The sequence below is a fragment of the Bombina bombina genome, chromosome 2, assembly GCF_027579735.1.
Source record: "Bombina bombina isolate aBomBom1 chromosome 2, aBomBom1.pri, whole genome shotgun sequence".
Classification (NCBI taxonomy): domain Eukaryota; kingdom Metazoa; phylum Chordata; class Amphibia; order Anura; family Bombinatoridae; genus Bombina; species Bombina bombina.
The window spans coordinates 1,162,319,300-1,162,332,879 of NC_069500.1; the positions used below are offsets into that span (position 1 = coordinate 1,162,319,300).

Genomic DNA, 13,580 nt, shown 5'->3' on the forward strand with positions numbered 1-13,580 from the left:
AGAAAAATCACACATACAAATCGTTCAACCAGGAAAGGGAAGCACAATTCTTTTTACCTTGAAAAACACATAACAGGGAACAAAAAATTATAAGAAGTATGGTAAGAAAATGCTAAGATATCAGTAAATTAAAGATAAACATAGATCTCAGTCATGAATGGAACATGAATGGTGTAAGACTGAAAAAATTAGTTCTATTCCTTAAATTCAGATGACAATACACAGTCATCATCTGCACTATACTAAGAGTGTGAGTGAAGACCATATGATTGTTTCCTGGTAGTGGCCCCATCCAGGTCAAATCCTGGGGACCCTCTGCACTTCAGCTAAGAAATAAGACTGCAGTTGACTTTCTAATCATCGGCTGCAGTGGGAACTCCCCATGAAAGGCAAAGTCTTTTTGTTACTGAAGCTGTAGGTAAGCAAGGCGGGACTTTACAAGCCCACATCTCAGCTCCAGAGCACTTGAAGGGCAGTAAGATATCTAATTTAAAAGAGGCGTCTCGTGCCCCTGTAAGATGCAGAAGATTATTGTGAAAATGGGAATAACACAAAATGCTGACATCTAGCGAAACCCATTTGTGTTAGAGTGGCTAGTGGCCCCTTCTTTCAGGGGAGAAATCCCTCTTTCAAACAGTATCCCCTGGCCCCCTAGAAACAAGGTACCTTTTAATGGTGGGGAGTCCCTATCCCCCCTTAGGATTTAATCAGAGTGATATTATAGCTATCATGAGAAAGAGAGAATTTTCCTCTTTTAATAAAGGGGACATGCCCCTCTAATTTTCAGGTGATATCCATGGTCCTGGTGATCACCTGCCCCAATTACTTCCATGCAGAATTTGACAAGCGGGAGGAGGAATTTTTAGAGCCCCTGCCCACCCCTATGAAAGAAAGACAGATACACCAGTTTGACATTGTCGAAATAGGTTAGTCAACCATTCTAGTAAATCAGAATGTTGTGTATTTATATATATTTATTTATATATATAATATTTTTAGCTTGATATATTATACCTACTCATTTCTTCACAAATTGATAGATGGTGCAAAGTAATAAAACATAGTCATTGTTATCCTCTGATATTAAATGTGTATTAAAAATATAGGCATCCCATCCTAAATGTTGGAGCTTTGTAAATATAAACTGATAAATGTGGGTTTATAAATGTGTGATGAAGTATTTAGGAAATAAAAAAATCATGTGCTGCTATTTACCATGAATACCATAGAAAAAAAGACACATATATATATTTATATTTATTTATATAGCACAAACTACAGTATATACATAAAGCTCTACCATGGTTGCATTTAAACATATAGGACTCGATTTATCAAGCCCTTTTCTCCACTTTGACTGCAGGTTCGCGGTCACAGCTGCTGCCCCCCAGTGGAAAAGCCAGGCGGACAGGGGCAAATATGTCCACCCATGTTTGATAAATTGAGCCCATACTGCATTTCCTACAGTTTATACTAGAAGTTCAAAGTCTGTGACATCTCTACCTCCATATCAGCAGGGAGGGTAGTTATATATTTTTTTAACTACATCTATCAGTAAGACACTTTGATGTGGGCATTTTAATGGTTAATTTGTTTATATTAATATCCTTCTAAATATCAATTTTATCTGAGATTTTCAATTAATTTAATAAATAAATTTGTAACTGAGAAGCATAAAGACATTCACTGTCAAAACACTTAGACTAGAAACCTCAGGCTTTATCATGCCTGCACCTTCATTTGATTCATCCTCCATTCTCTGCCAGCTGAATGCTCTGCATTGTCAGTGTTCCCAAGATATATTGTTTACACATTATAAATCCTGTTGCTATAGCAATTTCTGTATAGCAGTATTGTATAGAAGTGCAAGGTGTTCTGTGCACATTCAGTTCACATGGTGACATATTAGAAAATCCAGAGCTGTACATTAAAAATACACATTTGAAAAAGTAAACGTGTTTTATTTTCAATATAAGCTTCATATATCACATTACAATAAGATGAGGTAATGGATGGATTCTAACATAAAAAAATATAGTATATATAAACTATAATGTTAAAGGAATATGAAACCCAAATGTTTTCGTTCATGATTCAGATAGAGCAGGCAATTTTAAAGGGATAGTAAACACCTAATTGCATTTCAGGCAATTAGTGCTGACTCTAGACTTAAATAACTCCACGTACATGAGCACAGTGCTATCTATATAAATCACATGAACTAAAACCCTCTATCTGTGAAAAACTGTCAAATGCAGAGGCGGCCTTCAAGGGCTTAGAAATTAGCATATGAGCCTACCTCGGTTTAGCTTTCAACTAAGAATAACAAGAGAACAAATCAAATTAGATGATAAAAGTAAATTAGAAAGTTGTTTAAAATTACATGCCCCATCTGAATCATGAAAGTTTAATTTGGACTTTACTATCCCTTTAAGCAACTTTCTAATTTACTCCTATAATCAATTTTTCTTTGTTCTCTTGCTATTTTTATTTGAAAATCAGGAATGTAAGCTTAAGAGCTGGCACATTTTTGTTTCAGCACCCTGGGTAGAGCTTGCTGATTGGTGGCTAAATGTAAAAAAGCATGAAAGAAAAAAAATTGGTTTCATATCCCTTTTACAAGTTTTTTTTTTAACTTACATCAAAATATCTACTGCATACATCTCTCAATCAGTTTGCAGATGTGAAGCTTTTCCTTCACACATAGGTATTAAGGCTTGTACAGAAGCATTAAACATATCTTTATTTTATTGTGTATACCAGCTTATCTATTTGGGTCTCTGGTCCTCATCCACATACAATTTATACATTTAAACAATGAAAAAACATAATTTATGTAAGAACTTACCTGATAAATTCATTTCTTTCATATTAACAAGAGTCCATGAGCTAGTGACGTATGGGATATACATTCCTACCAGGAGGGGCAAAGTTTCCCAAACCTTAAAATGCCTATAAATACACCCCTCACCACACCCACAAATCAGTTTAACGAATAGCCAAGAAGTGGGGTGATAAGAAAAAAGTGCGAAGCATATAAAATAAGGAATTGGAATAATTGTGCTTTATACAAAAAATCATAACCACCACAAAAAAGGGTGGGCCTCATGGACTCTTGTTAATATGAAAGAAATGAATTTATCAGGTAAGTTCTTACATAAATTATGTTTTCTTTCATGTAATTAACAAGAGTCCATGAGCTAGTGACGTATGGGATAATGAATACCCAAGATGTGGATCTTTCCACACAAGAGTCACTAGAGAGGGAGGGATAAAATAAAGACAGCCAATTCCTGCTGAAAATAATCCACACCCAAAATAAAGTTTAATGAAAAACATAAGCAGAAGATTCAAACCGAAACCACTGCCTGAAGTACCTTTCTACCAAAAACTGCTTCAGAAGAAGAGAATACATCAAAATGGTAGAATTTAGTAAAAGTATGCAAAGAGGACCAAATCGCTGCTTTGCAAATCTGATCAACTGAAGCTTCATTCCTAAACGCCCAGGAAGTAGAAACTGACCTAGTAGAATGAGCTGTAATCCTCTGAGGCGGAGTCTTACCTGAATTAACATAGGCAAGATGAATTAAAGATTTCAACCAGGATGCCAAAGAAATGGCAGAAGCTTTCTGGCCTTTTCTAGAACCAGAAAAGATGACAAATAGACTAGAAGTCTTTCGGAAAGATTTAGTAGCTTCAACATAATATTTCAAAGCTCTAACAACATCCAAAGAATGTAACGATTTCTCCTTAGAATTCTTAGGATTAGGACATAATGAAGGAACCACGATTTCTCTACTAATGTTGTTGGAATTCACAACCTTAGGTAAAAATTCAAAAGAAGTTCGCAACACCGCCTTATCCTGATGAAAAATCAGAAAAGGAGACTCACAAGAAAGAGCAGATAATTCAGAAACTCTTCTGGCAGAAGAGATGGCCAAAAGGAACAAAACTTTCCAAGAAAGCAATTTAATGTCCAATGAATGCATAGGTTCAAACGGAGGAGCTTGAAGAGCTCCCAGAACCAAATTCAAACTCCATGGAGGAGAAATTGACTTAATGACAGGTTTTATACGAACCAAAGCTTGTACAAAACAATGAATATCAAGAAGAATAGCAATCTTTCTGTGAAAAAGAACAGAAAGAGCAGAGATTTGTCCTTTCAAGGAACTTGCGGACAAACCCTTATCTAAACCATCCTGAAGAAATTGTAATATTCTCGGAATTCTAAAAGAATACCAAGAAAAATGATGAGTAAGACACCAAGAAATATAAGTCTTCCAGACTCTATAATATATCTCTCTAGATACAGATTTACGAGCCTGTAACATAGTATCAATCACAGAGTCAGAGAAACCTCTTTGACTAAGAATCAAGCGTTCAATCTCCATACCTTTAAGTTTAAGGATTTCAGATCCGGATGGAAAAAAGGACCTTGCGACAGAAGGTCTGGTCTTAACGGAAGAGTCCATGGTTGGCAAGATGCCATCCGGACAAGATCCGCATACCAAAACCTGTGAGGCCATGCCGGAGCTATTAGCAGAACAAACGAGCATTCCCTCAGAATCTTGGAGATTACTCTTGGAAGAAGAACTAGAGGCGGAAAGATATAGGCAGGATGATACTTCCAAGGAAGTGATAATGCATCCACTGCCTCCGCCTGAGGATCCCGGGATCTGGACAGATACCTGGGAAGTTTCTTGTTTAGATGAGAGGCCATCAGATCTATCTCTGGAAGCCCCCACATTTGAACAATCTGAAGAAATACCTCTGGGTGAAGAGACCATTCGCCCGGATGCAACGTTTGGCGACTGAGATAATCCACTTCCCAATTGTCTACACCTGGGATATGAACCGCAGAGATTAGACAGGAGCTGGATTCCGCCCAAACCAAAATTCGAGATACTTCTTTCATAGCCAGAGGACTGTGAGTCCCTCCTTGATGATTGATGTATGCCACAGTTGTGACATTGTCTGTCTGAAAACAAATGAACGATTCTCTCTTCAGAAGAGGCCAAAACTGAAGAGCTCTGAAAATTGCACGGAGTTCCAAAATATTGATCGGTAATCTCACCTCCTGAGATTCCCAAACTCCCTGTGCCGTCAGAGATCCCCACACAGCTCCCCAACCTGTGAGACTTGCATCTGTTGAAATTACAGTCCAGGTCGGAAGAACAAAAGAAGCCCCCTGAATTAAACGATGGTGATCTGTCCACCACGTTAGAGAGTGTCGAACAATCGGTTTTAAAGATATTAATTGAGATATCTTCGTGTAATCCCTGCACCATTGGTTCAGCATACAGAGCTGAAGAGGTCGCATGTGAAAACGAGCAAAGGGGATCGCGTCCGATGCAGCAGTCATAAGACCTAGAATTTCCATGCATAAGGCTACCGAAGGGAATGATTGTGACTGAAGGTTTCGACAAGCTGTAATCAATTTTAGACGTCTCTTGTCTGTTAAAGACAGAGTCATGGACACTGAATCTATCTGGAAACCCAGAAAGGTTACCCTTGTTTGAGGAATCAAAAAACTTTTTGGTAAATTGATCCTCCAACCATGATCTTGAAGAAACAACACAAGTCGATTCGTATGAGACTCTGCTAAATGTAAAGACTGAGCAAGTACCAAGATATCGTCCAAATAAGGAAATACCACAATACCCTGTTCTCTAATTACAGACAGAAGGGCACCGAGAATCTTTGTGAAAATTCTTGGAGCTGTAGCAAGGCCAAACGGTAGAGCCACAAATTGGTAATGCTTGTCTAGAAAAGAGAATCTCAGGAACTGAAAATGATCTGGATGAATCGGAATATGCAGATATGCATCCTGTAAATCTATTGTGGACATATAATTCCCTTGCTGAACAAAAGGCAATATAGTCCTTACAGTTACCATCTTGAACGTTGGTATCCTTACATAACGATTCAATAATTTTAGATCCAGAACTGGTCTGAAGGAATTCTCCTTCTTTGGTACAATGAAGAGATTTGAATAAAACCCCATCCCCTGTTCCGGAACTGGAACTGGCATAATTACTCCAGCCAACTCTAGATCTGAAACACAATTCAGAAATGCTTGAGCTTTCACTGGATTTACTGGGACACGGGAAAGAAAAAATCTCTTTGCAGGAGGTCTCATCTTGAAACCAATTCTGTACCCTTCTGAAACAATGCTCTGAATCCAAAGATTGTGAACAGAATTGATCCAAATTTCTTTGAAAAAACGTAACCTGCCCCCTACCAGCTGAACTGGAATGAGGGCCGTACCTTCATGTGAACTTAGAAGCAGGCTTTGCCTTTCTAGCAGGCTTGGATTTATTCCAGACTGGAGATGGTTTCCAAACTGAAACTGCTCCTGAGGACAAAGGATCAGGCTTTTGTTCTTTGTTGAAACGAAAGGAACGAAAACGATTGTTAGCCCTGTTTTTACCTTTAGATTTTTTATCCTGTGGTAAAAAAGTTCCTTTCCCACCAGTAACAGTTGAAATAATAGAATCCAACTGAGAACCAAATAATTTGTTTCCCTGGAAAGAAATGGAAAGTAGAGTTGATTTAGAAGCCATATCAGCATTCCAAGTCTTAAGCCATAAAGCTCTTCTGGCTAAGATAGCTAGAGACATAAACCTAACATCAACTCTAATAATATCAAAAATGGCATCACAGATAAAATTATTAGCATGCTGAAGAAGAATAATAATATCATGAGAATCACGATTTGCTACTTGTTGCGCTAGGGTTTCCAACCAAAAAGTTGAAGCTGCAGCAACATCAGCCAATGATATAGCAGGTCTAAGAAGATTACCTGAACACAGATAAGCTTTTCTTAGAAAGGATTCAATTTTTCTATCTAAAGGATCCTTAAACGAGGTACCATCTGACGTAGGAATGGTAGTACGTTTAGCAAGGGTAGAAATAGCCCCATCAACTTTAGGGATTTTGTCCCAAAATTCTAACCTGTCAGGCGGAACAGGATATAATTGCTTAAAACGTTTAGAAGGAGTAAATGAATTACCCAATTTATCCCATTCTTTGGAAATCACTGCAGAAATAGCATTAGGAACAGGAAAAACTTCTGGAATAACCGCAGGAGCTTTAAAAACCTTATCCAAACGTATAGAATTAGTATCAAGAGGACTAGAATCCTCTATTTCTAAAGCAATTAGTACTTCTTTAAGTAAAGAGCGAATAAATTCCATCTTAAATAAATATGAAGATTTATCAGCATCAATCTCTGAGATAGAATCCTCTGAACCAGAAGAGTCCAAAGAATCAGAATGATGGTGTTCATTTAAAAATTCATCTGTAGAGAGAGAAGATTTAAAAGACTTTTTACGTTTACTAGAAGGAGAAATAACAGACAAAGCCTTCTTTATGGATTCAGAAACAAAATCTCTTATGTTATCAGGAACATTCTGCACCTTAGATGTTGAGGGAACTGCAACAGGCAATGGTACATTACTAAAGGAAATATTATCTGCTTTAACAAGTTTGTCATGACAATTATTACAAACAACAGCTGGAGGAATAGCTACCAAAAATTTACAGCAGATACACTTAGCTTTGGTAGATCCAGCAGGCAGTGATTTTCCTGTAGTATCTTCTGGCTCAGATGCAACGTGAGACATCTTGCAATATGTAAGAGAAAAAACAACATATAAAGCAAAATAGATCAAATTCCTTATAAGACAGTTTCAGGAATGGGAAAGAATGCCAAATATCAAGCTTCTAGCAACCAGAAGCAAATGAAAAATGAGACTGAAATAATGTGGAGACAAAAGCGACGCCCATATTTTTTAGCGCCAAATAAGACGCCCACATTATTTGGCGCCTAAATGCTTTTGGCGCCAAAAATGACGCCACATCCGGAACGCCGACATTTTTGGCGCAAAATAACGTCAAAAAAATGACGTAACTTCCAGCGACACGTATGACGCCGGAAACGGAAAAGAATTTTTGCGCCAAAAAAGTCCGCGCCAAGAATGACGCAATAAAATGAAGCATTTTCAGCCCCCGCGAGCCTAACAGCCCACAGGGAAAAAAGTCAAATTTTTGAGGTAAGAAAAATATGATAATTCAATGCATAATCCCAAATATGAAACTGACTGTCTGAAAATAAGGAAAGTTGAACATTCTGAGTCAAGGCAAATAAATGTTTGAATACATATATTTAGAACTTTATAAATAAAGTGCCCAACCATAGCTTAGAGTGTCACAGAAAATAAGACTTACTTACCCCAGGACACTCATCTACATGTTTGTAGAAAGCCAAACCAGTACTGAAACGAGAATCAGTAGAGGTAATGGTAAATATAAGAGTATATCGTCGATCTGAAAAGGGAGGTAAGAGATGAATCTCTACGACCGATAACAGAGAACCTTATGAAATAGACCCCGTAGAAGGAGATCACTGCATTCAATAGGCAATACTCTCTTCACATCCCTCTGACATTCACTGCACGCTGAGAGGAAAACCGGGCTCCAACTTGCTGCGGAGCGCATATCAACGTAGAATCTAGCACAAACTTACTTCACCACCTCCCTTGGAGGCAAAGTTTGTAAAACTGATTTGTGGGTGTGGTGAGGGGTGTATTTATAGGCATTTTAAGGTTTGGGAAACTTTGCCCCTCCTGGTAGGAATGTATATCCCATACGTCACTAGCTCATGGACTCTTGTTAATTACATGAAAGAAATACTCAGTATACAAGTAATCAAATCATTTTCTTTCCAACCTCAGGCTATTTGCATATGTAATATGAAAATAATAGAGATCATCACAACGCTAAACTGTATACAGAGAAGCATGGCAGAAACACCTAAATAAATTATAAAACTTCAAGAGTCCAGTATTTTTTTTTTCAAGATTATGTTAAAATTGTTAATATAATATGTTAAAAAAACAAAATGTATGCTTACCTGATAAATTTCTTTCTTTCTTGACACGGTGAGTCCACGGATCATCATAATTACTGTTGGGAATATCTCTCCTGACCAGCAGGAGGCGGCAAAGAGCACCACAGCAAAGCTGTTAAATACTCCCCTACCCACAATCCCCAGTCATTCGACCAAAGGGAAATGAAGTAATATAAGGTGCAGAGGTGCCTGAGGTTTATAGAAAAATAAACTGTCTAAAAAATACAGGGCTGGCCGTGGACTCACCGTGTCAAGAAAGAAATACATTTATCGCGTAAGCATAAATTTTGTTTTCTTTCTAATGACACGGTGAGTCCACAGCCCGCCCTGTATTTTTCAGACAGTTTATTTTTCTATAAACCTCAGGCACCTCTGCACCTTATATTACTTCCTTTCTCCTTTCCCTTTGGTCGAATGACTGGGGATTGTGGGTAGGGAAGTGGTATTTAACAGCTTTGCTGTGGTGCTCTTTTCCTCCTCCTGCTGGTCAGGAGAGATATTCCCAACAGTAATTATGATGATCCGTGAAATCACCGTGTCAAGGAAGAAAGAAATTTATCAGGTAAGCATAAATTTAGTTTTTTTTGACATATTATATTAACAATTTTAACATAATCTTGAAAAAAAAATACTGGACTCTTGAAGTTCTATAATTTATTTAGGTGTTTCTTACTGTTGGGAACCCAAGCCAGAGGGCACAGATGATAAGGGAGGGACAAGACAGTTAACCTAAACAGAAAGCACCACTGCTTAAAGAACCTTTCTCCCAAAAGAAGCCTTGCCGAAGCAAAAGTATCACATTTGTAAAATTTAGAAACAAAGTGTGCAAAGATGACCAAGTGGCAGCCTTGCAAATATGTTCTACAAAAGCTCAATTTTTGAAGGCTCAAGAAGAAGAAACAGCCCTCGTGGAATGAGCCGTGATTTTCTCAGGAGGCTGCTGTCCAGCAGTCTCATATGCCAAGAGAATGACACCCCTCAACCAAAAAGAAAGAGAAGTAGCCGTAGCTTTCTGACCCTTGCACTTCCCAGAAAAAACAACAAATAAAGAAGAAGACTGGCAAAAATCCTTAGTCGCCTGCAAATAAAACTTTAACACACACACCACATCCAGGTTGAGCAACAAACGCTCCTTATGAGAAGAAGGATTAGGACACAAGGAAGGAACAACAATCTCTTGATTAATATTCCTATCCGAAACCACCTTGGGAAGGAAACCTAAGGCAGTACATAGTACTACCTTATCAGAATGAAAAGGAGATTCACACTGCAAAGCTGAAAGCTCAGAAACTCTTCGAGCCGAAGAGATAGCCACCAAAAACAAAACCTTCCAGGATAACATTTTAATATCCAAAGAATGCATAGGCTCAAACGGAGCCTGTTGAAGAACTCTAAGAACCAAATTAAGACTGCAAGGAAGAGTAGCAAAGTTAAACATAGGTCGGATTCTAACCAGGGCCTGACAAAAAAACATCTGGCACATCCGTCAGACGCTTGTGCAACAAAATAGATAAAGCAGAAATTTGACCCTTCAAGGTACTTGCAGATAAACCCTTCTCCAGATCCTCCTGGAGAGAAGACAAAATCCTTGGAATCTTAACTCTACTCCAAGAGTAGCCTCTGGATTCACACCAATACAGATATTTACGCCATATCTTATAGTAAATCTTTCTAGTCACAGGCTTACGAGCCTGAATCATAGTCTCAATAACCAACTCATAAAAACCACGCTTAGATAATATCAAGCGTTCAATCTCCAAGCAGTCAGCTTCAGAGAAATGAGATTTGGATAAAGGAAGGGCCCCTTAAGAAGAAGGTCCTTCCTTAACGGAAGACTCCAAGGTGGAAATGATGACATCTCCACCAGATCCGCATACCAGATCCTGTGAGGCCACGCCGGAGCAATGAAAATCACAGAAGCCCTCTCCTGTCTGATTTGACCAATGACCCGTGGAAGGAGATCAAACGGAGGAAAAACATACGCTAGACTGAAATCCCAAGGAATTGCAAGAGCATCTATCAGTACAGCCTGAGGGTCCCTTGACCTCGACCCGTACCTCGGAAGTTTGGCATTCTGATGAGATGCCATGAGATCCAGCACCGGCTGTCCCCACTTGAGAACCAAACTGGAAAACACCTCCGGATGAAGTTCCCACTCCAGTTGAAAAGTCTGTCTGCTCAGAAAATCCGCTTCTCAATTGTCCACCCCCGGAATGTTGAAAAGTCTGTCTGCTGAGAAAATACGCTTCTCAATTGTTCACCCCCAGAATGTGGATCGCAGACAGACAACAACTGTGGGTCTCTGCCCACTGAATAATCCTGGCAACCTCTTTCATGGCCAACGAACTCCGAGTTCCTCCCCGATGATGGATGTAAGCCATTGACGTTATGTTGTCCGACTGAAACCTGATAAACTGGGCTGAAGCTGAGGCTAAGTCAAAAGAGCATTGAAGATTGCCCTCAGCTCTAGAATATTCCTCCCGAGTCCATAGACCCTGAGCCTTTAAAGAGTCCCAGACAGCTCCCCATCCCAGCAGACTGGCATCTGTGGTCATAATCACCCAGGTAGGTCTGCAAAAACAGGTTCCCTGGGAGAGAAGATCCTGAGATACGGAAATGAATCTCTTGTCTCCTGATCCAGAACAATCTTTGGAGACAGATCCGCATAATCCCCATTCCGTTGACTGAGCATGCATAACTGCAGAGGCCTGAGATGGAATCGAGCAAACGGAATGATGTCCATAACTGACACCATCAGACCAATAGCCTCCATACACTGAACCACTGACGGCCGAGGAGAGGACTGAAGTGCAATACATGAGTTGAAGATCTTTATTCTTCTTGCTTCTGTCAGAAAATCTTCATTACTAGAGAATCTATAATGGTTCCCAAGAATACCACCCTTGTAGCCGGAATCATGGAACTTTTTCCTAAATTCACCTTCCAACTGTGGGAGTGCAGAAAAGACAACAACAACTCCATGTGGGAGCTTGCTGGTTGAAAAGATGGCGCCTGAACCTGAATGTCGTCTAGATAAGGCACCACTGCAACACCCCTTAACCGGAGCACTGCCAACAACGCCCCCAGGACCTTTTGAGAAAATTCAGGGAGCCGTTGCAAGACCAAATGGAAGAGCCACAAACTGAAAATATTTGTCTAGAAATGCAAACCTCAGAAATGGTGTGATGGTCCCTGTGGATGGGAATATGCAGATACGCATCCTTTAAATCCACTGTGGTCATGAACTGACCCTCCTGAACCAAAGGAAGAATGGAACAAATAGTTTCCATCTTGAAAGACGGAACTCTAAGAAACTTGTTTACGCTCTTGAGATCTAAAATAGGTCTGAAAGTTCCTTCTTTTTTTGGAATGACAAACAGATTGGAAAAGAATCCCAGACCCTGCTCCTGAATTGGAACAGGAACTATCACTCCAATGTCTGAAAGATCCTGAACACAATGTAAGAACGCCTCCCTTTTTATCTGGTCTACAGATAACCTGGAGAGAAGAAACCTGCCCCTGGGAGGAAAAGTCTTGAACTCTAGTTTGTATCCCTGGGACACAATGTCTACCACCCAGGGATCCGGGATATCCCGAACCCAAGCTTGAGCTAAAAAAAAAGACCCTTCATGCTGACTTTGAATCATCAACGGGTTTCTTAGATTGCTTCCCCTTGCTCCAGGACTGATTAGACTTAGACTGTTCCTGCTTGGAGGAGGAAGAGGAACACTTACCAGAGAAGTTACAGAAAGAACAAAAATTATGACCCTTCTGTTTATTTCTCTTATCCTGGGGGAGAGAATGCCCCTTCCTTCCCGTGATATCTGAAATAATCTGCTATTGAAACCCCTGGTGAACATACATCCTTTTAAGCAATGCCTCCAACTTCTTATCTATAGGATCCTTAAAGGAACAGCTGTCCTCAATAGGAATGGTGGTTCTCTTAGCCAAGGTGGAAATTGATCCCTCCACCTTGGGAACCATCTGCCAAGATTCCTTGATAGAATCAGCAATTGGAAACATCTTCTTAAAATTAGAGAAGGGGAAAAGGGAATCCCAGGATTCTCCCACTCCCGTGCAATCATCTCTGAAAAAAATGTATTAAGCTTACTAGACTTCTTAGGAGTAACTATGACCGTCGCGACAGAGTCATCCAAGGTAGCCAAAACCTCCTTAAGTAACAAACTGAGGTGCTCTAGCTTAAACCTGAAGGAAACAACCTCAGAATCAGAAGAAGGAACTACACCATCAGATGCTACAGAAGTATCTTCTCCTCAGACCTATGGGAGGAAACATTCAACATAACTCTATCAAAAACCTTATACTTCCTTTTGCGCTTCCCCTGTAACATAGGAAAAGCAGACAAAGCCTCAGATATCAGATATACGAGTAGCCATATCTTGCAATGAAAATCCAACCTGAGTGGAAAAACAGGGCACTGCATGAGAAGAAAGTTGCGGTATAGCTTGAACAGGAGACCCCTGAACAACATCCTCCTTAGATAATGATGGCTCAGATTCAAAAAGCCTATCCCTGTAATGGAGTGTTCTCTCAAAACATGAGGAACAAAAAGGGATTGGTGGTTCCACATTTGCATCAAGAGATAAAGTACAAGTAACAGCTTGCAGGTCCTCTTGGTCCATTGTAAGACTCACACCTTCACAACAAG

General features: G+C 39.6%; 1 protein-coding gene across 1 annotated transcript in view; it reads right to left on the minus strand.

Annotated features, from left to right (window-relative positions):
• GPM6A (glycoprotein M6A) overlaps nucleotides 1-13,580 on the minus strand; it is a 500,686-nt gene that overhangs the window by 193,281 nt on the left and 293,825 nt on the right. The window lies entirely within an intron of this gene.